Source organism: Poeciliopsis prolifica, unplaced genomic scaffold (genome assembly GCF_027474105.1).
Source record: "Poeciliopsis prolifica strain line A6 unplaced genomic scaffold, Auburn_PproV2 SCAFFOLD012, whole genome shotgun sequence".
Taxonomy (NCBI): Eukaryota; Metazoa; Chordata; class Actinopteri; order Cyprinodontiformes; family Poeciliidae; genus Poeciliopsis; species Poeciliopsis prolifica.
This window is the reverse complement of record NW_026562387.1, coordinates 1638890-1666260: the sequence shown is the minus strand read 5'-3', so window position 1 is coordinate 1666260 and position 27371 is coordinate 1638890. Positions and strand designations below refer to the sequence as shown.

Here is a 27371-nt window from a genome sequence, read left to right as displayed (position 1 = left end):
AGTGAACTCTGGTGTGGTTTGAATACATATATGAACGCAAGTGGACTGGAAACCACTCCAAAAGTAGGAAGTAGACTAAAATGCAGGGCATTCTGGGTAAATGCTACCAAAACCAAAAAAAGCGGAAGCATAGCGGGAGAAATGCCTCATGGCTTTTTGCCGAAGATGAAAATGAAATCCTAAAAGCACTAAAAGTTGACACAATTCTTTTGTTTACATTTTGTGAAGAAGGATGTTGCTCTCAGCGTCTTCTTCAGAGGTTGTGCTTTTCCTTTGCGCGAGTTCTTGGTGCAGCGCCATCACAGTCAAGAAGGGAAACAGGTTGCTCAGAAGATTTGGTTCATTTGACAAAGTGGAATGTGAAAGCGAGACACACCAGCTGAAACTGGAAGAAATGTTGCATTTTTGGGCAGCATCACTAACAATGTTAACTTTGAACAAATCAAGTAGCCTCACGTTTTTGGCCAACTTTTCTCATTCTTTGCTAAATTCTATAACCAAGCACTCTGCTTTGTCGTCTTTGGTGAGTCATTTAAACGATAGCCAATGGAATCTGGAACAATAGAAGCCAGCTGTGAATAAGAACAACCACTGAAGCCATTGTTAAATTAAACAGACATGAACGCTGCTTAATATGACAGAAACGGTTAGCTTCCATTTTCAAAAAGAAAAAAGAATAACACTAGCTCCTTAACCAGGAGACAATGGGAACAGATCAAACAAACAATCTGAATTGTAGCACAGAGGTCTTCATGATTAAAAGGCATCACAGATTAAGGCCAGATTGGGCATGGCAGGGTTAGGAGAAATTTTACTATTACAAGCACTTGCATAAGTTTTAATCTCATGTTAAGTCTGATGAAAACACTGATAGAGAGACAAGGGAGCAGCAGGTAGGATGGATCAGTCCATATCCAAGGCTGAGGAGAAAAAGGAAACTGGGATTGCTGGATAGACAAGCTATTTTTATAATGAGGTCAATGTGAGCTGTGGGACTTTATTCTCTTGGGGAACACACAGAAGCTGTGGCAAAAGATGGCTCCTGCTGAGAGGGGCTGCCTCTGTCCACAGCAGGAAGATGGCAGAGACAGAATGGGAAGGACTATTTCAAGATGATGATCACAAGATTCTCTTAATTTCTACTGGGAATGAAAATCTTATGCATACATTTTATACAACGGCACGTGTAGATCATACGGACATTGACATGTCATGTTTCAGGCTCACAGGAAAACATAGACGATTCATACAAGCAATATAGGTAAGATGAACAACTCCAAGCATATTAAGCAAAGCATTTACCAGTTGAAAGACTCTTCCTTCCTCAGCTGCTGCGCCTGCCCTCCTCTCTGGGTGGTGCCCTGGTAGTGGTCCTGTACCCCACTCACCACACTCCCCCTGGCAACATACAAAACAACGTTAGCAACAGTTGTTAAAAATCATAATAAGAATGAAAAAAACAATAGCACCAGAGTGAAGCCCTGGACCTCTATTGCAAAACAGGTTTAAACTAAAATAAAATGCAGTGAGCAAAAACACAGTTGTGAAGTACAATAGATATATACATCTTATCAATGTACATCTTATTTAGCTAAAACAGGAAACAGTGAAAGCCTCGCGAACAAATACTGTTCACTTTCATTTTTAATCAAACTGTTACGTTGCACTAAAGAAACTAGCTGAGGTTCATTATTTGAAGGGTGAGTATAAGGATTTTAATTTGCTTTTTTTATGTCTCTCCCTTACTAGGTTCTAAAATAAATCTAACCTCGTGTAAACAAAACCACAAACCAGACTCCTTCAAGTAATAACTTATTAAACAAATATATATTTAAAGAGGTAAAATCCCTGAATTTTAAAGGTGTTCTTCCATTTTTCACAACTGAAGTCCTGACAGCTTTAGAGTCTCAAATATTAGGACAAAAAAAATATCATAGCCTCTATTGTAAAGGCATTAAGCTATATCATACATTTCAGAAGCATTTTCAGATTGGGGAGAGGGTCTAAATAGAGATGCACCGATCCACTTGTTTCCACTTCCTACACCGATATCTGAGGTTCAGTATTTGCTGATACCAATCTGATGCAAAAAGAAGAAAAAACACTGATGGATTAACTTAAAATGTTTCTTTAAAAGAAAAAAATCAGACAAAAATGTAAAGAATTACAAATTGTGTCTGCTGTACAATGTGTTACAACAGCAGCTGTGCTTTAACAGACTAGCTCAGCTCTGCGTGGCCCGTTTTAAGAATGCAAACGCTCAGAGATGCACAGAACAAACTCTCCGTTGCAGCCCCTTACTCGCTCTAAATGCCTGTCGCCTCGGCCCTCCATTAAGCTGAGTGAGAGCTCGTTTAGCCAACAGCGTCTCTGCAGTTGGGGACGCATGCTGCCCACTCAGTCACATTCAGCCGTATTAAATAAATAAGGAGCGCTCTTCTGTGTAAATTATTCATTTAACACGCCTTATCCTCTTCCAACAACCTTGTTAGAGCAACTCAGGAGTGGAGGAGGAAGAGGGGGGAGCGGAGACGAAGAGGCAGACACCGCGGCTCATGCGCGACTCAGCAGAACCTGTGGTGCATCCCTAAGCCCTCTTGGCGTTCAGTTACGTGTGTGTGTGTGCGTGTGCGTGTGTGTGGGGATGGGGCTAATTCACCCTGACACCTCCTTTGTTTCTGGCGGAAAAGAGCTGCGTACACACAGCTGTGTATTTGTTCGCATGCACACACACACTCAAATACACACAGAAATTGTACAAACCTAAAGAGAAAGAGCACAGGAAAGGAATTTTTAGTGCATATTCATAGAACAATCATTCTAGTTGTCTGGATGAATTATTGAGAAATAGAAGCTCAGGCCATGTGATGCACGACTGTGACAGGGTGATTTATTTATTTTTTTTTAGATCCACAAATTCAAGTGCGACACAGCAAGTCATCCGCTTTAAACATGCTGATAATAACGAGACACGATGGGAACGAATGGGGGAAAAAAAACAAAAAACGCTCAACTACTGCTTAACTTAACAAATATTAGCCTCCTAGTTAAATGTAGAACACAGCACAGCAGTTTATGCCAGATCCGTCTTATGGCATGGCTAAAAAGAAAAAAGATGCATTTTTACACATACTTAAGGAGAACAGAAAGTCTCATTCCAGCATAATTATCGTAGTGCGCATTCACACATCCCACCTAAACTGCCCTCAAAGAAAGCTTAACTTATAATACTCCATGACGGTGAAAAAAAAAAAAGCAGACTTCAAAGTAGAATAAGTCTGCTTTTATATGACAGCATAAAAAGTAAAGATAATCTTACATACTTTAACTTTGAGGCCATACAGTGTTACCGTGAACCCCAAACTAATCCTGACTGTTGACTTCATTAGGAAGAACAGAGACGACCCCAGAAAGAGTCCGACTGCAGGGACCAGTGGTGAGCAGGTTATTATGTCAACCCTGACAGGATTCATTACCAGTTTCTACTGCCTCAATTGGGAGTTAACACGCTTTGGCCCAAGCAAAGCCCAGCCAGGCCCTGAGTGCTACAACAGGATCGGTGTGTGTTTGAGGGCATTCAGGAGCTAAAGGTTAGTCAGCAGAGACTTTCTACAAAAAAAAGATACAACCGATACTGTAGGCTACAGGGGTGAAGGTACTCAACTCACAATGACATTTGCTGCTTATTTTGGTTAGTGACTGTAATAATATATGCGAGAGTTAATCAGTTGCTGTTTTTTAACAATATGGGTAAATCTTTGCCGGTATGCCATCAATGTAGAAACAAAAACACAATTCTGCAATTGCTGCATTTCCATTAAATAAGAAATGCAATTAAAATTACCCGTGAATAAGTTTGTTCACGCGATAAGTTAATAAACATGTCTCATCATCATTCTTCTACCACTTCCTGATGTCTTCATGTTCTTTACCACCAGTAGAATCATCTGATTGTTTATGACGTGACTGGCGATGAAAAACTGTTTTTTATTTAAATTAATTGATAAACTTCCCCTCCCCTGTCACCCCAGAGATTCACACCATGCTTGTGACAAAACAACAAATAGCCATCCAGTGGCAGATGGTTAAAACTGCAAAGAAAATTAAATGGTGCAACAAGCACATCTGAGGAAAAAAAAAAGTTCAGACTACATAATTTACATATTAAGCAATACACACTATCTTCACAGGGGCAAATAAGGTGATGAACAAAGACAATGAATGGACTGGAGACCTTCAGTGAGTGTTTTGACTGACTTCTGGATGCTCTGGTAACCATCTGTAACACATCCCTTGGCTCATGTTGCCCTCACACAGGCTCATGTTGCCCTCACACAGGCTTCTGACGCTGGTTCCAGACCTGCCAGTAAATCACATTGTTTACATACCCATCTCTGGTCGACCAATTTACAAATTTATACCCAAAACCGACCAGAGCTCCTGGGTGTGGGACTTCTCTGTTCGTCAGTGTGGAGGAAGTTGATTTTGTCAACACTCAAGACTCTTTTGTTTAATGAAGTTTTAGTTTCACCTAAAACTATCCTACTGAGTGTCCCTGCAGGTTTTGAAGGTGTACCCCTACCCTCCCACTAGTCCTCCCCTTTGCAGTTAGTCACAACTTAGAGATGTTGGTGATTACACATGATTAAGGCTTTCCACTTCAAACAGACCTGATGTTGACACAAGGTCTGACATGGCGGTATAAAGAACAGTCAGAGGTCTAATGGTCTGGTTATGGATATGAGTGTTTGTATTGGTGAAAGAACAAACATCAATGTAGGTTTCAAAGACATTCACACAAAATGTCATTACGTAAATATTTCCTTGTACAAACTAGGCAAAATTAATTGATAAATACAGCTCATTATCTGTTGTTTGAACTGTATTTAAAAGCTTTGTTAGCACAGCTAAACTCTATAATTAATATAGTTTTTAACTCTTCTATTGGTATATTTTTGTTTTTTTGAACAAGTGTCAACCCGTCTTAAGTCCAATTTGGGGTTTATGGACTTCAACCTCACCGTTTTAAGTCAGTAGAAGTGCAGCTAGTGCCAAGTCTTTGACATTACCTTATAAACAGGCTGATTTTCCATATTTCTTTTATTTCTTGGCAGCCTGTGAGGGACTAAAGTATGAGGTGTTCCACAGTTGCAGCACTGCAGCCCAAATTAGCCTGGACCACATGAAAAGCTCTCGTCTCTATTCCAGGCCAGGGCAGGAAAATTACAGCCCTGCTTACTCTACTCTAGCATTAAACCTCAATTAGTGCACAAGCACACAAATGATGTCATCATTGAGGGACCCAAAGGCCCTGGAAATTCAGAGTGCTTTTTCTACAGAAGAAACTGAAAGTTAAGCACTCTTAAAACTTTTAGGTTCGCTCTCTATGCAGTCCGACCAAGGCAGGAGAAACATGAAGCCCAGTTTGGTTAAGTTTACCTGGAATTTTAATCCGGGCTCTTGACGGGTGTTCAAGAGCCCCTCACCCCTCCTAAGAGTTGAGAGGTCAGTGAGGAAGGACAAGAAAAACTTTGGGGTGACCTCTGGTGACCTTGCAGGAGACAGAGGAGGGGGGGAGGACAAGGAGCGGGAGGGTGACAGACCCAGATGGAGACCTTTTGCTGCCCTAACCCGACCTCTGCCAGCCACCTTTGTCACAAGGAGGTACATTATAGAGGAAATTTCACTTGTGGAAGTGAAAACTAAACAAGGCTGGAAGTATTGCACAACTCTTTCTAAGTTTTCGCTATTAATAGCACAGTTTTATTATTTATAAAATAGGAAGATCCCTGTGGAGAGTCATTTCTGAACTCAAGTCAACCAAGATGCTTCCTTTGACAGCACAACAGAACAATGACATGTCCACTGATGTCTAATAATCATTATATTACAGGTCAGATAATTTTTAGAAAAATTATCTGAATGTGATAATTTTACTAAAAAGCAGAGTTAAGTAGAAAGAAATGAGTTCCCTTTGACTGAAGTTTAATTTCTGTTCAGTTCCTTCAACATTCACCCCTAAAATGCAATGAAAAAAACAACCTGTGTATCTCAGACTGTTCAAGGTTCTTACCGGGTCAACAAGCATAAAGCTGCACACCTACACTAAAGTGTATACCTCCCAGCAGAGCAGCGGGGCTTCTGCACCATTGTGTTAGAAAAACATCCAAGGTCTAGAAGAACTAGAAGTTAGCAAATTGACTACAAGCTGCTCTAACCTTAAAATTTCAGAAGAACTCTTCACTTAAGCTTGGACAACATGATTACTTTCCAGTCTAGCTCTACAAAATGTCTTCCTTTACAAAGACAAGTAAGCTAAAGTTAAATTAGAGCTGTCTAATGTCAAGGCCCAAAATTTAATTTTAATTTCTTTTTTTTTTCCATTATCAATTTTCAGGATTTGAAGTTTTACTGAGTAAACATTTTTCAGACATAAATGAAACTGAATCTAAACATGGAAAATATAAACATTTCAATATGAAGACAATGACCCCAGTATAGTGGGATTAATGTGATGTTTTTGCTGTAAATAAGGTACCGGTCGGGAGTACAAAGTAGCACACCTTTCATAAATACAGTTAAGAAGAGTACAATTCAAGAGGTTTTTGCCACAACAGGACTGAAACGCAGAATGTGTAATTTCATTCGTTTTGTTGAGCTATCAAGACTTTATTGCCTTGGAAAGCTATTTTGAGAAAACCGAAAGAAATGACTGCAAGAAGCCACTAAGATGAAACCTGTTCTTATGAAAGGAATTCTTGCTAGATTTGTCTAAGAAAGTTGGACAGGCACAACCTGGATGATTTTGTAGTTGAAGGTACCCCTTGGCTACAGGGTCACTGTTCAAGTTCTGCAAGGAGAGGAACGACTTCAATGCGGCGCAGCATGGGAACGCTCGCAGGCCCCACCTTGTACTTTTTCTTCTCTTTGTAACAGAGACGGCCGTTCCCCACACAGAGTGAATAATACATTGCCGCTTCCAGCAACTTCCCACTAGTTGTTCAAGAGAGCCGCCTGAGGAGCATAGGTCCTCCTCAGTCTACCTTTACCTGGAGAGATAGATCGCTCTTGCATCTTCAAAGCGAAGTCAATCACGCCATGGGTTGTTAGTACCACCCAGTGGGTTTACAAAACGGCGCCTCCGCTCAACACAGGTGAAGAGAAAAAAGGGAAAGGGGCCCAGATTTCTCAGAAAGTGGAACAGATTTTCTTTCTTTTTTTTTTCTTCAAGAGCCGAGCTCCAACAAAAACTTTGAGCAGGGGTGGAGGCGGTGACGGGGGTGGTTGAGATCAAAAGCCTGTGAGTTCCTGGCGAGCGGACCCAATCAGCCGAGAGGACCAAGGAGAGGAGGAAGAGACAAGCACTTCCCTTTTAAATTGATCCCACTGAGACCCTCAAGGTTCCCCTCGCAGGACTTGCAGAAAAGCGATAAAGATCTAACCCCACGGATCTGACGAGGTGTCGGGGAGGGGAGACGGAGGAGAAGAAAGATAAATCTGAGGGAAGAGGAGGAGAAAGGAAAGAAACGGTGGGGGGGAGAACAGAAAGGTGGGCTCATTCTCTGAGGGTACATCCAGGCGGCCGATGTGTGCCAGAAGAAAGTCAGACTCACACGAGAAGGAACGACGCACTCTGCTATCAAAAGCTATATTACGCATCCGATGAGGCCCTCGTCCAATCAAACGCAAGTGGATCTTTATATCCAAACCAGGTCCTGGCTGCTGAAACATGGGCTCATTTCAAACTGGCCAGAGATCTGACTCTGGATGAGGCTGGTGTTCTTATCCACATCAAGCTGGGGGGCCTAAAGGGAACAAATGCTATCAGGGCAACCAGAGACCCCTCATCTTGGCAACGCACAGTAAACCTGCCGGCTTGCCAGAACAAAAGAAAACAAAAAAGATCGTGTGATAAAAATACATGCATTTCATTTCTCTTTATTATTATCCAAAAGCAGAGATACATGTTGGAGATTACTTCCTGCAGGCAGAGGAAACTAAATCCGCACATTAAAAAGAGGATTCAGAAGATTAAGTTGAGTTCAGACTATAAAATAAAGATGAGACGGCTTAAGCTAATGTGGTCACAAAGAAATAGCTTAATAGTTTGTTAATCATTTAATATACATCTACTTCTGATATGAAAAACTGAAAAAAAATATCACCAAAATGTATTACGGCATTATTACCTTTTTCCACTGGTACCAACTCAGCCTGACTCAACTTCTCCATTGTAAAGGAGAACACGTAGTACCAGCCCACATTTAGCACCTACTTCACCAGGGTTCCAAGCGTGCCGAGTTGGGCTGAAAAGTTGACGCCGCAAGATTATTGTTCACTGGATGTCTAGGGGTGGAATCACCATTAACTCACAGGAGAGACCGTGTTGATGGCTCCTTTCATTTACCAGTGAACACCAAAACAATGTTGTGAGAAGCGTTGAATGCTGTAAAGCGATTACTGGGTCATCAAGGACCACAAGGGTGTGGTCTACCAGAGTGGTTCAACCAAACACCACAGTGTTACTAACTGAAGGATGTAGGATGGCGAGTGTTTGGAGACTTTAAGCATCTATTTGGTGAGACTTTTTTGAACAGACAAAGAAACCAATGGAATAGCATTAGGAGAAACTAGAAGACTGGATGGAGACTATAATTTTTCTAATCAATTGGCGAGTTGGCTCTGTCGGAGTATCCCCGCAAGTTATTGACTAACTGCTTGCATCCCTACCCAAAACTCTGGCCGTTGTAGTGTTTCCAGTCTGGTGTGGCTTGTAGTAGGGATGGATTATATGGGCTTTAAAATTTCTTCACATTTTTTGTGGCATTGACTGCCACAACAATTTCTTAAGCAGTGCAACTTTACAGTTACACACCAATTGATGCTTACATTTAATCATGCCTTTTAAATGTTTAGTATCATTTATTAATGTTATGCAACCAACAGTGGATATAAGGAAGACTGTAGATGTTGAGATTCTGCCACAGTGCTAAGATTTTTTTCAGTGGCTGTGGTAATGCATATTAATGTATATTTGGCATTTAAACTATTAAAATTGGCAGTTATAAGTGTTTTTAGAGAGGGTCTCAAGTATTAGATGAGCAATTTAGCAGCTGTGGTACACAATCCCTGCAAAAATTGGAGGCTAACGGTATATGATTGGCAAGCAATAATTTAATGCACTTCAGATGAAATGTTATACTCAACACAATGTTGTGTCCAACAGTCTTTTATATATGAAACTCTATTCAAGACTGAGATTAACATATTGTGCTGCTCTAACCTCATTGAAAACATGGGATAAATGAAATGAAAATCCATATTTCCTTGTAATGTTTCAATAATGTCTGCAAGCATGTATTTGATTCCCCAACAAGCACTTCCAGCACAAGCTGGGTGACTCAGAAACAGAAGGAAACCTCTCAGGTATATTAAAAATGGCTGTACTTCCACAAAGGCTGATGTAGCTCGATTTAAGATTACTCAGCGAATGACGTCAATATTCTGATATTCTCTCTTGAGAGGTAATCATTGTGACACTTTGAGTTGCACACAGATGAGTAATACACGGAAGTCTTACCTAAACATATTAAAGCGTCAACAGCTGGGAAATCAGAGATTGTTTGTTCTTAAAAGTTAACATCCTAAAGTTTGAAGGAGGGTTCAGCCATCTATAGATGACCTGAGCATTTCACAGTAAAACTAGGTTACTGCAACTGGTGAGGTAGTCGAAAGACTTCCGAAGTTCACTGCACCACTTTCTGCTTTATGACTTTCTAAGCAGCTATTAACACTTCTACCTTCAGATGTGGTCGCACGCAGTTGATCTTGTGCATTCCAGGCATGCTGAGCTTGTTAGCAAGTGCTACAGCATGAGGAAGGTGGGAGGCGAAATCAGGCCAACCTGCTACAACAAAAAACAGCCGACGTTCACTGAAACTCGCACACTGGAAAATAGTCAAAGTAGCCGAATCACCACATTTGTCCAGCAGCTTCCTGTTCTGAGCAACTGATCACGAGCAAACTTGATGATCAACACTGCATTTCCGAGCCGTGTCCCTGCAGCACGCTACACCTAACCAGCTCCACTGTGATGGATCGCCTGAGCTGAGCATGAATCACTTAGAGCCTCATAAATAAGCAAATATCTACTAATATTATTAAACTAGCCCCGAGGCTTGACGCTAACCCCTCATCCATGCACGCCACTTTCTCTCCCTTTGACAAATGCCTTGAAATTGAGCAACAATCCAGCGTCAGAATTTTCGACAGTTTTTATAGCCGTCTCTCCAGACAGATCCATTTATTTAATTAGCAGAATAAGAACTGGCAGGAGAAGCGAAACCGGAGTTAGTTGCCACAGGTAACCTTTCTGGAGGGACGCAGCATAGCCAATTGATTGTTGAGAGAGCAGACTCATCATGAGGGCTAATTTTGAGAAGCAGAACAAAGTGTTGCGCAGGCAAAAAGAAAAAAAAAAGCAACCTCTATTTATAACAGAAAGAAACAGGAGAAAGGGATTAGGCTGTCAGTGGAATGAAGAGCAGAGAGAAAGAATCAATTTCAGGGTTTAAAAAGCTGACAAACACAGTTCACTTTTTCTTTCTCCTCTTTCCTCTCTGGCCCAGAGTTCACCTTGTGACGGAGCAGCCCGCTGCTTTTAAGATACAAATGGGAGATTTTCACTGAACTCCCTTGAGTCAGCTACTTTATAATCTGCTTAAACCCACACATGGCGGTTGAATCACTTGTTGATATTTCTCTCAGGTTCAGAGAATAACCTGAACGTTCGTCCTAAGGTCTAACGCGTAACTTATGTCAAACCTGGTGTGTTGGATTTGTTTTTACAGCTTAAGTGGCTTCAAGAGTTAAACTGTGAAGGAGAAACAGATAATCCCAGCTAGCTTGAATTTACAACCACAATGAGCGTCTTTGGCAGCAGACGGTTTGCCTCCAAATGTGATGGAGCTCAATGGAGAATCTGTTCATGGGCTTGAATTTGAGCCGAAATCATCACCAGTAGTTAGGAGAATGAAGCCAGCTCTACTCAGATTTTGTAGCATATCTTTTCCTCGCTGTGATTTTTTTTCCCTATTATTTCCAAGTTCAAAGCAACTGGTGGAATCCAGGCTGTAAATGTGCCATCCATCAGTGTCATCATAGTGTGACATCATGAGTATCTCTCCCACGGAGCCTTTGGGGAATCAACTGAGGAAGGAAGCTTGTGAAGTGGGCACAAACCAACCTGTTCAACCCTCTCACATCTTAGGACAGGAACCACAGAGGAAGCAGAGCAAGTTGAATCAAACAGGAATGGATGCAGCGGGTGGTTGGACGGACTCGTGAGGGTGGAGGTGGTGGTGCTTTCTGTTCGCTGAGGAGCAAAGATGGCTGTGGGAGGGATTTATTAGTCATAAGAGAGGCTTCTGCCTTGCAATGTCACTCACAGAAGACGCTGCCAAGACATTTTACATTAGCAGCACAAAATATTCCATTAATACAACGAGGTAGACACAAATGCTGGACGCTTCAGTCCAATCCGCTTAGAGGATATCTGGGAATATATGAGGAGGAAGCGTAATGTGCTAATTTGTCTTGTCTGCGGCACGCTCTGACAGCCCCATTGATGCCGACGGCCCCGTAACACGAGGTTAGTGGGCGTTTGGCCTCCCCTCCAGTCGTTTGTGAGCTGCAGAGCCTGGAAATGATTAGGCCTGGGAGGGCAATTAGCATGATCATCGCCGGGCTAAATATAGCCCGCGTGGGTCCCGGCTCTGCTCCGGGGTCACATCCACAACCCAGCCTTCCACACAGATACGGCAGCGCAACCTGGGCCCCCGCCTGCTTTACGAGCGCCGTGGACCCTGCGCTGACTCAGCCCGGAGAATATAAGTCAGCCGTCGATCAGATGTCAGAGAGATGGAGAGGTACGTGACCGGGTAGGAGACGCATTCGCCAGGAAGACACAGACACTATGCTTTTTCACAACCCAACCTTCAGCTCCACTCACAAGAAAACACAATCCTAAGTGAACCATGGTTGGGAAAATATGCTTTCCCACAGTCTTACAACAACTAAATGGAATGCAACGAAGGAATACTTTCCCATACATAGCACAGCTCCGTGCTCCTCCGGTACCCTTTTCTCCCAACACCCCCCTGCCCCCGTGAGTAAAGAGGAAAAAAAATGAAGATTTTATCCTTAAAAAGGGCGATTCGCCCACTTGTTCACCTGGGACGGGTCTTGGATGGAGGAGGCGAGCTGAAAGGTTATAGGAGCCTGGGAATGTTTAACATCAAGAAGGCAATCAGAATGTTGCTGGTGCACTGGGAATTACACAGGAAACATGGAGAGTAACCCCTTCCAGAATGAGAGGGGAACAAAGAGGAAGTGATTTGGCTAATGTGATGACGTTGTACTGTAACCTAAAAGGCAGCGATTAAGATAGGATTCTTACACTGCTAATTTCAGACGGTTACAAAAGAAAAACTTCTCTTCAACAAGACGTGAAAGTCTATAAAAACTCTTCTGTAAAAGGCATGTCCCTCCAGTGTTGGATTACCTATATATCTCATGCTTACATTAGTGCCATGAGTTTTAATGACTTATCACATGAACAAATGTAGACATGTGTGATTGTAATTGCATTTATTGATGGAAACACCACAATTGGAAAATTGTTTGTCTTTGACTTTAGCAGAATACAAAGTCTTGTGCTTATTTGTAATAGAAACACAGCTTCACACAGTAATGCTGCCCTGCTCTTCATCACAGACATCCTGTGTGAACTCACAGCACACATCACTAAAAGTAAAGGATGTGAATTCTTTAAATTTGCCTCTTTCATGAGGATTGGGAGGATTTTTACTTTGCCTATTTGAAAGCACAGACTCTGTGTCCTCCTCTAAGCAAAGATTTGAATCTTAATTGCTTCCTTAATTAGTTGAAGATGTCCTGCCCTTGCAGAAATCCCTCTGTTCTGCTGAGGGGGCTGCACACAAACGCTTACAACCTTACCTCGATTTCTAAAAGCACCAGTTCCTTACCTGTGGCGCAGATTTGAAAGTCTGTCTTTGCCAACTAGAAAAGACTTTTGAACGTAGGATCTTTTGTCTCTCTCGCCACCTTCCCACATCAAATGTCAACAAATCCTAAAGAACTCCGGCCTCCTAATTTTTCTGACTGGGTAAAACAAAAGCAGATCTCTTCCTACACCTTCTATCCCCCCCCCATTCCCTTCCACTACGGAGTTTATATCACACAGACACATTCTACAGATTTATGTTTATCGTTTTCCAATGAAAGAAGGACAGCCGGTGCAACATCCTGTACACTCCACTCACCGTGTAATAAATATGGCTCTCTCGCTTCGGGTGCCTCAACTTGGGAGGATCGATGGGGGCATTTAGCTAATCACAGAGGAAAGCCACAGCAGAAGGAATGAGAAGAGATTGTCATAAGCAGTAGGCGGTGAGCGAGCCTGTCGGACAATGATGCTTTCTTTTTGCTCGCGAGGCCTTGTCCAACGCCCCAACGCGAGTTACAACGCCCATCAAAGTGGATTGAGCTTTTGCTCTCGCTCTGTCGTGATTACACGCCACCTACAGCGGTGGGTATCTTCAACAGGCAGTGTAAATCTTGAGGAATAGTAGGCGTTTTGGCAAGCATGCTGGCCCGAGAACAGCAGGCTGAGAAAAAAAAAGAGAAGAAAAAGAAAGAGAAGGAAAGGTATGGTCCAGATGAAGCAGCTGCTTGCCATTACTCTACACCAACCCGCCCCCCCAGAGCGAGCAGGAAATAGGCAATCATTTAGTACTGACAGGTACATGCTGAACTATTGCAATCTGTGCACTGAAACCAACCACATAATGGATTACAATTGTGCAGTATCAGTCTTAGATCTTTCAAGAACCTGTGCCAAGGTTTCATACTGGGCAGTGAGAATATTTTTCCTTATCTCTGTAAATGTGTAGATGCAACCACGGATCGCTAACATTATGTGCACATAAAGAAACGACTCCCTCAAAAGTTGCAAGAGACTTTTCGGTCATGAGAAGCAACAGCCTAGAGATTTCTTGAGGACAGCAGAGGGCTTAGGGGGTCAAACTGGATCTGTGGTGTGCAGACGGCATCATGGAGCACCAGGTCCCTCAGAAAAAAGATTCCTTCTCTTTCAGTTCATCCTTTCATTCAATGTTCTTTAGACCTCAATAGAAAGGTCCTGACGTGGAATGGGGGATTCAAGTCAACTAAACCTAATTAGGTGACTGATTCACCCTGATATGTATTCAAAACTATGATCTGAAAATGGCTTTAGTGTGCAAAAAAAAAGCAGTGGATGAACAAATGGATGGTTGAATGTATTCTACAACAGAGATGGCAACTTGAGTTTAGGCCGACTACTGTCACACAATAATCTCAATTGTAATCTCATTTAACCAAAAGTGAAAGAAAGCAGGTATGTGAGCATCAGACTGCAGCAGCAATGCATGTCTTACTGTTAAAGAGAAAAGGTAAATGCTCAAAAGTATTACAAGAAAATTAGGACTCCATACAGGTTTGGAGTCTTAACTTACAGTGAATTATTGTTATAGGTGGCCTAGTAGTTGCATACTTGATGAGTTAAGGTGTTACTGGATGTGTTTCCATTCAACTGACATGCTAATTTTGAGCTAAGACTGAGCTAAAATGTCACAAAAACATGCAAATTAGCCATGTCGCCATCTACTGGTTTGGAGTGAATCAGACTACACAAGTTGATGTTACCGTTATATATGGCTGTATAAAACAGGAAGTAGAGTCTGCAAGCTAGCATAGCCCAGACATCTAGGAAAAATGAAGAGAGGCTACAGTTGTAATTGGCCAAGTTTTTATTGTTCTCGTATCAGCTAGCATTGGCAAAGTTAACATCTATCCACGACGACGCAGCAGAAACAATCGTGTGAGGTAAGTGTTCGCTACGTTAGAACTTATGCGGCAATAGTGCTTGCATCTCCCCTGTAGCACGTTAGCTCTTTTTCAGAAAAAACGTAAAACACCTCGAGCAAACGTAAAAACCTTTATGCAAAACTGAGGAAGTCATTTGAAGATTTGCTGTTTCAATCAACCGCTTATAATGTGATACTTTAAAAACACTAATGGAAACACAGCTATTACCTTGAACTTTAACTTGCCTCTGAAAGAGTTTGAACTTGTAAAAAGAAAAGTGTCAAAACTCTTAGACATACCAGTCAGACTTTTTTTTTATTATGGCCTCCATGCTGGTGTGGAAGCATATCTATTCTCCAGAGCAGATATGGAGAACAGAGTTTCACACCTTGTGCGTCATGTTATGGTAAAAACAGTCAGAAAAGGCACCAGTCAACCGTTTCCACAACTCATAGAACATCGAGAATCAAATGCCACAAATGCTTCACATGACACCTCCACACAAGTCAAATGTTCAAACCCTGGCATGCTATTTGGTGACGATAATGGACAAATACTTTTAAAGCTATGCTAAACGTAACTTAAAAACTATCAATTCACAATTCAATAACTGATATTTATCAAGATGTGTCTCTGCTTTCAGCATCAATTCACAACAAATATTTTTCTGAGTTTTGACTGCATAGTTATCACAGAACGCAGTGAAGTTCAGTTTATTATTCAAACTTTTGAGAAAAAAAACAAACACCAGAAATCCTTTTGGACTATTCCTTTTTTCAAATCTGAGCATCAGCAAGTGGAGGAGTTCCTTCCAAACCTGCATTTGGGCCAAATTAAATCCCGTCCCGTACATTGAGGAGTAAACAAGCTGTCAGCTCTGTTGTTCTGTCAGTGCCAGGCCCACGGGCCCTTGGACTGCAGAGCCAACTGTCCCTCCACAACAGCTCTGCTCTCTAGCCCCAGCTGTCTCATCACTGTAAAATTAACCATAAGATGAGCCACATACAAGCAGCTGGAACCCTCCTTCCATTCGAAGAGGTTAGCGTAGCCTGAACGGACCTTGCTACCTCTCCTCAGTCGGGTTAGCAGAGAGCAGGAGTTATGGCTCCATGAGAGAGCACAACAGGCTTAGGAAGAGATAGATGCTGTTGTTTCTCTGTCTAATTTATGGGGATCAGGAAAGTTTATCACAGGATTCAAAACTCCCCTTTCAACATAGCCGTTTCTCTCAATGTGCTGTAATAAAGTGATGCATCCCGACTGGGGAGGGCGGGGGTGCGAGGCGTTTCTGCAGAGTCATACTCCACTTCGAAGACATGCTGAGCATGATGGGCGCTGGGTGTGACAGGACAGCAGGGCCTCGCATCACTCACTTTTATAGAAACAGGGCAGAGGGAGGTTAAACGCTGTTTAAGTCGTCAAAGAACCCACATTACATAACCGTAAAACGATGAGGCCCACAAACCAGCAGTATAGGCGGAGAGCTGGCCTTGTTGTGCGGCTCGCAGTCATGCCAACTGCCTTGGCGTCTTGTTTTTTTTTTTTTTTTTAAGGGGAGAGATCTGGGGGGTTGGTACGACGTGAAACAGCAAGACTTTGTAACTGCAGCATCTTCTTAAGTCTGGCCTTTTAAACGCTCCTTTCACCTTAACCCCAGCGAAAATTGAAAACGCAGCCCTAAAATGCCTCTGCAGATTATTTTCCAGGGAGCCTGTGCCATGGCTGGAGGGGCTCCACTGACCAGGGGCGTCTGTGGTTGGGCTCAGCCAGTCTGCAGGTTCTGGCGAGGCAAGCTAAGGCTCCGCTCCGCCTGACATGGAGCGCCCTCGCTGAGGGAACGACTGAGTAATGGCAGGGTAACCTGATCCGGGGCTGGGAGAGAGTGGGAGCAACCCTGACGCCTAAATCATAGCTGTGGGAGAGGAGGGAGGGCCGTGGGGGGGCAAATGTGTCTGGAAGAGAGAAGATGCATGGGGAGATGAGAGTCTGAGGAGACGGTGGGCAGAGCAACAGAGATGAACTGAGTCGGGTGTTGGGGGTTGTTGAGACTGTATATTAGAGGTAGCTAAATGATGTGGGGAGGCCGTGGGGGGGTGAAAGTGAAAACCTCTCTGCTGTTCTTGGTGCGCGTGCCGCCGCGTGCGAGGCTGGAGTGGGCGGAGCCTCGGGGGAGTGAAAAAGCGTGGGGTTTGGGTTTCGAATTCACGAGCTCCACTCAGAGAAACACACAGAGGCCCAAAATGACTTGGAGTTCCCCTGGTGTCAGCTGCTAATTGACAAACTCAGGCTGCCAGACATAAATTAGCAAACAGTCATCTATACAAAGGAAAAAAGCATTTCACATGAATTATACAATCACAAACTTTATGACATCTAGAGCAAAGGTTGTACTTCACTTTTTATGTACATAATAATTCCACATGTATTGTTGTTCTATCTGTTAGCTTTTTCAAAACCCAAAAAACACACTCAGGGTAAAATTGCCAAATGAAGTTTAGATTCATCAACATTATTAGCTCACCATTAACTATTAATGAATGCAATCGCTAAACAATGTGGTTAGACATTGTAACTTTTTAAGATGATAAAAAAAGACCCTGCCAAGAAAAACAACAACAAAAGAATCAACTTCCACTAACTGCTACTGCCAGCGTCTACGTGAAAGTTCCTCTTCAAAACATAAACCACAGAAAGCCCCTGAATGCAACATCCACTTCTTCATGACTGAAAGAGAACTCAACTTCAATTTTTAAAGGTTTTATTCACTCAGCTGGTGCTTTACGAGGAAGACTGAGTTCCCCGAAACTGACGGGCGAAACCATGGCAGCATCTGTTGTTAGCCGCTTTGAGGTTCCCGCTCAAGAGCACTGAAGCCGTCTTTTCTTTCGACCACATTGTGAAGCAAATCTTATAGCTTCCAAACTGCAGTCTCATCATACCGCCTAAGTTCCAGCCACACGACATTGTAAATCTCACGCTAATGCTTTGCAAGAGGTGGAAGACGGCCAGGGACAACGCTAATGCTCAGCAACCCAACATAATAACACACCTTCACTGCCCGGAGCCTCCAAGCCCTGTAAAAATCTGTCGTTAGGCTTCACATGTAACTTTCATTAACTTTTCATAGAAACAAATGCAGTAAGACCCAATAATTTAGCAGAGAAAGAAACGTTCGGCTGACTATTACCGAACCACATCCTCCCCTTTTCCATCCACAATATGTTCCACATTTATTATTGAAGCTGGAGATGCACTTTCCTTGTTCCTCACTCTGCTCCTCTTGAATTCTTTGGGCAGCACTTCACATAAATTCATCTAAAGCTTGAAAAAAAAAGAGAGAAAAAAAACGGAGCTAAATTGGCTTTTCGACTTTCACTTTGTCGGAGCGCTTTAGTTTTCATCCAGAAATTCCCTTAATTCAGCCGCCATGCCAGTGTTTTTAGGAAAACAATCACATGATCATTGCCTGGTGATGTGCCTGTGTGGATTAAATTGATAACATTATGTTCAAATCTGTGATGCATTCATTTCATGCACAGAACACAAGTGAAGGAAGGGAAATGAGGCTTTGGTTTAACATTTATACCCATTTCCCATGAATCAATACTTTGCAAAACCATCTTTCATTACAATAAAGGCTGAATGTCTTTTGGAGGCCTCTTTTAAAGGGCCAGTTGTGTTTTCCAGGCACATAGTGGCATTTTATAGCAAAATCATGTAACCATGCTAACTTTAATAGTTATAAAAAAATTGCTATATATATTAAACATAACTTAAAAGACATTTTAAGTCCTAATTTAACACCTTGAAATTGGAAAATTTGTGCATTAGTCTTTAAAAACTAATGCCCTTTCTGAAACTCCACCTTCAGGAAGTCATCACAACATGCTTACACGATTAACCCTTTAACAACATTCTTAACCAGCGTTTCAAGTAAATGAGCTTAGCACAGTTACACTAGGTGTTTGCTAATTGCCACTGGCTAGTGTGAAGGAGCTGAGTGGGGGAAACTCCAGCTGACACATCATGTTGTCAACATGCTAACAAGCTAAGCGTACTATCCATAGCTACTCTCTGATGAAATTACACAGGCTGATTAAGTTGACTTCTCACACTAACGGAAAGCTCTGAATTTTATTCCGTGGAGTCAAGTTAAAGGTAACTTCTGATCACCATGTTTTCTAGATTTTTAATTAATAAAACCAGATGTTATTCCTCCTCAAATTCACAGGAATGACCTACTGTGTGCTGGTCTATCACACAAAATCTCAGTACAACATATTTGAGACTTTAGCTGCAATAAATGCTTGAAGAGCATGAATACTTTTGCGTGGCACTCCACAATGACAGTACGCCAAAGTTTAGATCAAGATATAGATCAGGAAACAAAATTATCAGCTTCATGGTCCAAGCTGACGGCTAAATCATGCAGAACGACCGGCTTAAAATGTGGCTGCTATTACATCCAGTTTGTGGATTTCAATTAGGTTGAAGATTTTGTCAAAAAGCTTGTTTGACTTCAAAAGATTTTTTCCCTTTCTTTTCTGCAACGAGTGGCGCCGAGGTCCACGAACCCTGTGGGTCTGTATGTGTTAGGGTAAGACGATCTCGGTTATGACTGAGCGGAAATGTTAGACAAGCATCTCAGTTTCCTGCGCCAGCTCCCAACCCCTCCGCATCCAGCCACATGTGAAACCGCACCAGAGCCTCTCAGCGACTCAAGCTAAACGCTCCAGTCACGCTGACATGTGTTTACACTGGATGCCGGCCCTGCATGTCAGACCCTCGCTCATAATACGCAGACTGATCCTATCTCGCCACGTAATTCTCCTTTATTGTGATCACAAGCTTGCGATGAACCTTTAAAGCGCAAGACGTTTCCCACAGTGGGCTGTGCGATAAAGCGGGGTGGGGTTGGGGGGGTTGTCCAAGGCAAACCCAGCTCTGTTTGATGTGTGGCGAAAGGAGGGGGGGTTAAGGGAGGGTGTTCCTCACACTGACTCATCTATAAGCTCGAGAGCTGTTCTTAGTCAGCAAATAACAAATCTGGAGAAGAAAAACTGTGTGGGCCCAAAAAAAAAAAAAAAAGAGTTGTTCTGTCACAAAAAAAAGCAAAAGTAATGCAAGGCAATTTATGTCCCTAGAATTTGTGAATTTTGCATTTATGCTGTTTTTGTTTGTTTTTGGCATACCATATAGACGCGTTGAATGTTGTTCACATCCAGAAATTGCGGCAATGCACACAACGCTTTGCCACAAAGCTTTGTGTGAACAACATGCAATGAGACAATTTAGTTTAAAAAATGTAACTGTACCAAAACATACAGAATTCCACGTCACATCTATCAGTTTGTCAAAGTCGAGCTAGCACCATTTGTGAATATATATATATATATATATATATATATATATATATATATATATATATATATTGTTATCTAGTTGTCGTAGAGTTGACAATCAGTAGCAAACCACAACGTACCTTTTCCTTTTATGTATCGAAATCTTAAATACTGTTAAGATTTCGAGCATAATATTGACAATTTCCCAGCTAACACCAATGGTAGAGATTGTCGTCCAGCAGTTTTCTGCCCTCCTCTTGGTTGCATGATGTCAAGTTGCAATGTTTCGATTGAAAACAAATTGTCTTGACAAAAAGGACTGCATAAGATGGATTAGCTATTGAATGATTGACTTTATTAAATCAAGACCGTTTTCAGTGTTAGTAGCCAGGCCACATTGATGTAAAAGCAACCTGTGTTTGTGTGACCTTCAGCCATTTGGATTATTTGTGTTAGTGCATGTGTGCAGGAATTTATTGTGTTTGTGGGTGTATGTGAGAGTTTGAGCAGGAGCCCACCTCTCTGGGACATGGCTGGAGCTCCCACACAATCAACACCACACTGAAGGGGGGCAGCCAACTTTCCCACCAGCCCAAACTAACTGTGATTTTAAGGCAATGAAATGATCCAAAGCATTGAGGAACATGTCAGAAGTTCCAGGAACGAATGCTTCCAGGAACACCTCAAAGGCCAGGACCATGCATAATGAGTCTGTCCAAAGAATCTGCTTTCAACCTTATCCCTGCTGTTAGAGTTAGTTGGACCCAACTAAGAGGCATAATGCATTGACTACAGCAGTAAAGACGTGATGTTTTGTCAAATGGCATTGTGGTGTAATGCAAATTCTGTCAAAGCCGTCTGTGCCTACAGTCAGGGAAGTCACAAAACTCTGAGCTGCCCAGCGTCTGCAGCTGAACCCGGAAGACCCCGATGGGGGTCACACAAGCTCTGTGGTGAAACGGACGGGCAAACGGACAGAGAATACCAAACCTTCATGCACGCTACTGAGTTATTGGCACGCTAAAGAGCTGAGTCTTACTCTAAGACACGGACAAAGAACAAGTTGTTCTTCCTGAATATGAGGTGCAACATTTGGAAAGACTATCCTAACCACTAACTTTAAGATTTTATTACAAAAATATTATATCTACTTTATTCCTGGTTTATTGAAGCAGATTAGATTATTTATGGTAAATTTATTTGACCGCTCAATAACGGAAAGTTTTAAGACTAGAACTGATCAAGAATTAACTCTTTAGTAGGGATGCTTTGATCAGGTATTTTGAAGCTGATTCAAATCATCGATCACTGCCAATCACTTGGATTGGCCGTTAACTTTTCACTTTAGGTATAACTGCTACGATGTGAACTGGCAAATTGGAAAAACGATCTGGCAATAAATTAACCTAACTGAGATGTAAAATATTTGCAAGCACAATACAGCAGCTCTTCAGTCAAAAGGACAACTGAAAAACCTTAAATCAGTGAAATAATATCTAACAGTAAGGTTCTCACATCATGAGTCAAATAAATCTACCGACATAAAAATAATGTCAACTAAAAAAGGCAACATTCATAAAAAAGTCAAATGTAAGTTGCATCAAAATAAAACAAACCTGAGTTACTAATCAAAACGTCCTGAGAGCATGGCTGGCTTTTTAATGCTGGTTCTGATTGGCTGCTTCTAACTGAATGCCAGGAGGAGATAGAGGAGATCAATTATTTTTCAGAATTTACCTGTTTTATGTTAGGTCATAGCGAAAGTTTTAATACATACGTAAAATCATTTATTCAGTTTCAGACATGCAACTGAAACTGCATGTACTGTTGGATTAAACACATTCCCACAATACAACTACATTATTCTATAGTTTTTCAAACAAATGGTTTTTATTCAATTTGTGTGAAAATCTGCATCCAAAAAACATCCAAACTAGGTGTGCACCGTTTGAAGGTTTCTGCCCGATCCTCAATTACCAATACGTTAAAAATCCTGACCTGCCGATTCCGATATTGGCCAATATCAATTTGTCTGAAATGTTGCTAAATATAGCAAGAAAGTGGACAAATTTCCAAAGGTGAGGTGGCTATTGTTAACTACATATATATAGAGATGATCTGGTAGGTCGGTCTGGTAGTCACACCTCTCTCAGTGCAGCAGAGGAAGATAGCAGTTAAATACTTTTGCGAGGTAGAAAAAAAAAGGAAAAAAAGAAAAGAAAATAAAGATGGGTTGATAACATTCACATGTAAAAATCAGCCAATCACTGATTTCCGAAAATTAGGGAAATCTGCACCGATAAATCGGCTGGGCGATAAATCGGTGCACCCCTAATCCAAACACCTTGCAATACCAATGCCTGACCAGCAGGTGGTGACGACATTGACTAAGATTTCAAAATTGCAAAGAAGAATTTTTATAGTTCAAGAGCTGAATCCCTGGAGGGCTACATCTGAAGGCTGATTACGTCACAGAGATGTCATTTGCATGGTTTTACCAGACTTTTTGTAAAAAATGTTTGACAATGTTGAATAAGCAACAAAAAAAAAGAAACCTCAGGATTTTGAACCCCATTTTTGCCAAGTTGTCTTTAGCACAGTCACAATTGCTCGGTGACAGGTGCTGGGATGAATCCAGGAAATAAATCTAAAGTCTTGACCTGCAAATTTCAAAACGTCCAGTCCTTCAAAGGCTGCAGACCCTGAATCTAGAGACAAATGCAGTCTTTAAAAACATCTGTCCTACCAATTCAAAAAATCTGTTTGCATATTAACAACACAGCAAAAAAAAAAAAAAAAAATAAAAAAGGAGCATGTTTATTTCATATCCATGTTAGTGTCAATACGACTATCATTGGCATGATACTTTATACACACTTTAGTGTTGAATGGATGGATCGCAAAAAACTTAGTGATGTTGGGACAGAAAAAAAATTATCTTATGCTATCAAAAGTAAAATTGCTATCTTCAAATAATGATATCGAATGGTTATTTTGAGCTGTTTTGCAAAAAAAAAAACAGAAAGTGTCCTCCCAGCAGTATTGACAGGCACTAATCAAGCTCAAGGTTCAGCTCTGCTCTGTCTGCGCAGCAGCATTACAGCAGGGAACCCCGGCTGCATGACGTCTACCAGCGCTGCACAGCTGCAGAGTTTAGCCTCCGGCCTGCTAAGCATTAGCTGAACACCTCTTATAGCACAGCCGAGGAACAACTTCTCCACACATTTGTCATTGCATATGCGTTTTGGCGCAACGGCAACCACGTTATGCGACTTGCTGCGGGTTTCAGGCGGTGTTCGTGCTCAAAATACGACGCAAACACAGAGAATCTTCCTGAAGGCTTCCTAAAGGCTGCCGTCAAAACCCTCTAGCCGAGCAGAGTTTGGCTTGATTTCTCTGGTCTAAACGCCGCCGAGAGGGGTGGAAACGCGGTAATGACTTTGAATGTATCTCACCCAGATCCCCAGTTGCCGAGAGGGAGCGTCTTCAAAGCGCAGAGCGGCTCATTTTCCATGAAAAATTAGAAAACCCTTCGATCCTCATAACTGTTTCTCTCCAGCCATCTTGAGCCAAACCGTCAACTTGATGGAGCGGGTGACAGTCAGGCGAAGGTTTTCCTGTGTTCCCCATTACAACACCTTAATCATATTATAACGATGATAATAAGTCAGTTATATTATTAATACAATTTCTTTAGCCATGTCACGGGTTTCGAAACGCTAAAACAAAACACTGCATTCGTTGTATCAAGCCGGCGCCCCCCGGCCTGGCAGGAATGGTACGGTCCGTGACATTCCGCAGACCCACACTGCTGTGTTCAGTGTAAGCAGCCAATCAGGAGCCCTGGAGTAATCTGTAAGAGCAAAACACAGCTGGAGCTGGGAACCAGCTGAGACACAACACGCAGAGTGACAGGAAAGAGTTACTTTAGGACGACGTTTCAGTGTCGGTTCGGCAGACCTGTTCTCTCCCATTCGAACAGTACGCAGGACGTCCTACTTGGACACGTTACCGAAACAGCCGACTAAGGTTCGTGAAGGGGTGTTCTGTTTTAATAGGTGTTAAATAGAAAGTGTAGTTTATGAAAGGATGTGTTTTTTGTGTTATCAAATATTTATATTTGACACCATCAAATATACTCAAATATAATCAATTCTAACAACCAAAATATAATACCTCCCCACTTCCAGAAAAAAAAAATAAATAAAATTTGAGTGTACATTTCTTGTTCTCATAACTCATGCAATCAAGTAATGTGTAGTGTATTGTGTAGTTAATACACAATGTAGTACCCAAAATGTTAGTCCTTGTAGTCGTGAGTATGTCGAAATGACATGCACGTCCATATTTACAGAGAATATGCCATTCTGATGGGAACGGTGAACCATCAATGCACCTGCAATCCGTGGCAGTTACTGATATGGATGACTTGGGCAACCATGGCAGCATCCTGCGACGCCACCTCCCTCTTCCCCAAATCGTAAAAGGTGAAGATAAAGGGGCATTCCACTCAGGTCCACCTGGGACAGTCTTGGCCAAAAGCTGATTGGGACATGAATGTTGCAGTTTTTTTGTTTTTTTTTAAATCAAGAATATTAATTTCCACTGAATAGTATGCCCCAAGTCGATGCGTATCGGTGTGCTAGTTTAGTCTGATTCCATTGTAAAAGCAGCCCAACATTCCTAGGCCCCCTTTCGTTGTAGGTTCATGAAATAAAGGTACAGTGATGCTGTACCATTGACCAGCGCAAGTCGAGTGTTATTCTTTCTAAGCAGAAGCATTTGTAGCATAAATCTAAAGGATAAAGAGTTTTCTTTTGCTTTAATAGTCACATATGGTCAACAGTTCACAATGATGGAGGGCTAGCTCAATAGAGTTACACTCTAGAGCACCAATAATATTACCATTTCATCCCAGCCTAGCTAACCTATTTGTTTATGTTTAGGTGTGAACACCTGAACACAGACATAAAGAATGAATAGGAGTTAGAATCTTAGTTTTCACCTGCAGGGAGAGCGCAGCTGAAACTCGGTTACAGATTCTCTGCCTTTGCTCTGAGCTTCAACTGGGCCCCCTACCTGCCTGTATTAAAATTAGGAACGCCCTGGTCACATGACGGGTTTGCAGTCCTAAAGGGGAGGAGAGCAAAGCACAGCTGCACAGTCAAATGCACAGAACTTAACTATACGACCTTCATAAGATATTTCATAAGATAAGAATATCAGTTTGCAGTTCCTCTGGATAATGAGATCTGGAACTTCCCATTCATGATACCCTCCTTTTCACTTCTCAACAGGCAGGCTGCTTCTCACAGCTTTCTCGTCTCTGCAAACACTTCCAAAACACTTAAAGCACACCATCAAAATGTAAATACAAAGGTACATAAATGGATGATAATATAAGATAAAGATAAAATAAAGAAATGATAATAAACTCTAAAAATTCTTCCAACAGTTTATCCCTGCAGGCTGCTTTGAGAATCCCAAATGAAGTCCATACTAATTGCGACATCGCAAATGTGGGATGAATCTCTTGTGACACAAATGCATAACCATTAACACGCACACCTACAGACACACACAAGCAGTGACACACAAACGCAAAACCTTTCTGCTGGTGTTTCACACCGAATTTCTGGTGCATTGAAGCGTGGCGTTGTTAGTTTTGCAGTTTGAGTCACCTGGGGCTACACATGTCCTGTTTTGTTAACCACTGTCATGGGCCACAGTGTATAGTCTGTGGCAGGTGATGATGCTCCCTTTGTGTGTGTGTGTGTGTGTGTGTGTGTGTGTGTGTGTGTGTGTGTGTGTGTGTGTGTGTGTGTGTGTGTGTGTGTGTGTGTGTGTGTGTGTGAGACTAAGAAACAGAAAGAGATGAATTCCCCAACACACTGCTCAGGATTCCTGTGTGCCCGTCACCCCCCACACCTAGAAACTGAAAGGTGGGGAACAGAGTCATGCTTCGGTACAGGTGGGTTTTTTTTCTGACTGCCCTGTTTCATGCTGATAGCGCTCAGAGACAAATATCAATATTTGTCATCTCACGAAACAGGAAATGAAAGAGAGCTGCCTTTTTCTGCAGCCCTCGCCAAAACGCTGAAGTCCCACTCATTATGACTGTCTCATCATGCCAGTGACCTTTGATCACCTCCCCAGGTATCGCTCTGAAACATAAGGTACCGTCACTACACTTTTTCACACTGTGTCATCAGAGGTGGGTAGCAGCCAGTTCCATCTCCTCAGATAAATGTACTTATGCAACTTTTTGGAAGCAATATACCTTTAAGAGTAGTTTCAGTGCAATATATATTATTTTGCTTGAGTAAGCAACTATCACTATTGTAATGCCCAGATCACACAGTAATTTTATTTTTTATTTTTTGCCAATTTTAGTACCAATTTCCCTCTTCTGAGAATCTTAAAGACAGCTTATATGGTTCATCATGGCCTGTTGTTAAAGGGGCAATAACGTAAAATCGACTCTTTTGAGCTTCACATCATTTCATGTGAATCCATCATCGAAACCACACCTGGAGTTTTGCTTTGATTCTTACATGTATGTTTGAATAATAATCAAGACGCAGCTCATCACAGAGGCGTCCTTCCCCGTGACCCCTCCCCCCCACACACTCAGCTCCTTCAGACTAGCCAGCACCAATTAGCAAACATCTGGTTGAACATCTGCTGAGGTCATTATAAGATGTATTTCTTTATGCACCGCTGCTAAGAACGTTGTTAAAAGATTGATAGAGGAGCCATGTTGTGATGACTTCCTGTAGGTGGAGTTTAAGAAACAGCAGGAGTTTTTAAAGAGACACAGGTCCAAATTCAAGGCTAACAATTTTTAAGTCTTGCCACTGTGAACCTGGAATTGAGTAAAATTCCTGGGTCCTCTACCCACTCTAGGCTTCTCCCAGGACTGAATTCCATCCATCTTTCCATCATTTTCAGTTTTCTCTTTGACTAGAGAAAAGCTCTCGGATGATGTGTTTCAGTCTCAATTTTCTGCAAACCAACATCTCAAAGGCTCAAAACCACGTAGTATTTTCATTTCACTTCACGACTCTGTGTCACTTGCTGTCAAAGCTCAATAAAACGTGG

The 27371-nt window shown here is 42.0% G+C and overlaps 1 protein-coding gene and 1 long non-coding RNA gene across 3 annotated transcripts in view; one reads left to right on the top strand and one right to left on the bottom strand.

Annotated features, from left to right (window-relative positions):
• Positions 1 to 23839, bottom strand: part of znf438 (zinc finger protein 438) — a 38471-nt gene extending 14632 nt beyond the window's left edge. The window contains exons 1-3 of one of the 2 annotated variants that reach the window (XM_055037354.1): positions 23726 to 23839; positions 1303 to 1398; positions 218 to 385 (exon numbers count right to left, since the gene is read on the bottom strand). The gene's annotated coding sequence lies outside the window, so the exon portion shown is untranslated. The remainder of the gene's footprint in view (positions 1 to 217; positions 386 to 1302; positions 1399 to 23725) is intronic. The other variant, XM_055037353.1, reaches the window with a different exon arrangement.
• A 257-nt stretch (positions 23840 to 24096) lies between these two features.
• Positions 24097 to 26418, top strand: LOC129364604 (uncharacterized). The gene is made up of 4 exons (XR_008606463.1): positions 24097 to 24299; positions 24625 to 24757; positions 26127 to 26241; positions 26323 to 26418. It is a non-coding gene; the product is annotated as an uncharacterized LOC129364604 (long non-coding RNA).
• The last annotated feature ends 953 nt before the right edge of the window (positions 26419 to 27371 follow it).